At 44.5% G+C, this 1,651-nt stretch overlaps 1 non-coding gene across 1 annotated transcript; it reads right to left on the minus strand.

The window, feature by feature from the left end:
• Positions 1-985: 985 nt before the first annotated feature.
• On the minus strand, positions 986-1,060 carry Trnas-cga. The gene has a single exon. It is a non-coding gene; the product is annotated as a tRNA-Ser (tRNA).
• Between the last annotated feature and the right edge of the window lie 591 nt (positions 1,061-1,651).

Raw genomic sequence — 1,651 nt, forward strand, 5'->3', positions numbered from 1 at the left:
AAGTCAACATTGTCAAAAGCTTTCTCTAAATCTACAAATGCTAGAAACGTATATTGTCCTTTCCTTAATCTATTTTCTAAGATAAAGTCGTAGGGTCAGCATTGCCTCACGTGTTCCAACATTTCTACGGAATACAAACTGACCTTCCCCGAGGTCAGCTTCTACCAGTTTCTCCATTCCTCTGTAAAGAATTCGTGTTAGTATTTTGGAGGTGACTTATTAAACTAACAGTTCGGTAATTTTCACACCTATTAACACCTGCTTTCTTTGGGATTGATATTATTATTTTCTTCTTGAAGTCTGAGGGTATTTCGCTTGTGTCATAAATGTTTCTCTCATAGATCTTGCTCATCAGATGGAAGACTTTTGTCATGGCTGCTACTCCCTAAGCTATTAGTAGTTCTAATGGAATGTTCTCTCCTCCTGGGGTCCTGTTTCTACTTAGGTCTTTCACTCCTCTGTCAAATTCTTCACCCAGTATCATATCTCCCATTTAATTTTCATCTACGTCCTCTTCCATTTCCATAATATTGCCCTCCAGTACATCGCCGTTGTATAAATCTCCTATATATTACTTCCACCTTTCTGCTTTGTTTAGAACTAGTTTTCCATCTAAGGTCTTCCTTTACCATAAATGGTGCAAATATTAATCATTATTGAAACTTCCTGGCAGATTAAAACTGTGTGCCCGACCGAGACTCGAACTCGGGACCTTTGCCTTTCGCGGGCAAGTGCTCTACCAACTGAGCTACCGAAGCACGACTCACGCCCGGTACTCACAGCTTTACTTCTGCCATTACCTCGTCTCCTACCTTCCAAACTTTACAGAAGCTCTCCTGCGAACCTTGCAGAACTAGCACTCCTGAAAGAAAGGATATTGCGGAGACATGGCTTAGCCACAGCCTGGGGGATGTTTCCAGAATGAGATTTTCACTCTGCAGCGGAGTGTGCGCTGATATGAAACTTGCTGGCAGATTAAAACCGTGTGCCCGACCGAGATTCGAACTCGGGACCTTTGCCTTTCGCGGGCAAGTGCTCTACCAACTGAGCTACCGAAGCACGACTCACGCCCGGTACTCACAACTTTACTTCTGCCAGTACCTCGTCTCCTACCTTCCAAAAGTTTCATATCAGCGCACACTCCGCTGCAGAGTGAAAATCTCATTCTGGAAACATCCCCCAGGCTGTGGCTAAGCCATGTCTCCGCAATATCCTTTCTTTCAGGAGTGCTAGTTCTGCAAGGTTCGCAGGAGAGCTTCTGTAAAGTTTGGAAGGTAGGAGACGAGGTACTGGCAGAAGTAAAGCTGTGAGTACCGGTCGTGAGTCGTGCTTCGGTAGCTCAGTTGGTAGAGCACTTGCCCGCGAAAGGCAAAGGTCCCGAGTTCGAGTCTCGGTCGGGCACACAGTTTTAATCTGCCAGGAAGTTTCATATCAGCGCACACTCCGCTGCAGAGTGAAAATCTCATTCTGGATTAATCATTATTGTTTGCTAACGATAAAATAGTCCTGTCGGAGCATAACTAAGGTATTATCTTCCTCTTTACAAGATCCTGTCAGAAAAGTGTTGAAGCACCTGAGTCAATCCTCATCCCGCCTTCCTCTTGAAAAATTTTAGCGCACGAACTCATTTCCACGTTTTTAACGCAGATTC

This window comes from Schistocerca americana, chromosome 11 (genome assembly GCF_021461395.2).
Source record: "Schistocerca americana isolate TAMUIC-IGC-003095 chromosome 11, iqSchAmer2.1, whole genome shotgun sequence".
NCBI classification, from domain to species: Eukaryota; Metazoa; Arthropoda; class Insecta; order Orthoptera; family Acrididae; genus Schistocerca; species Schistocerca americana.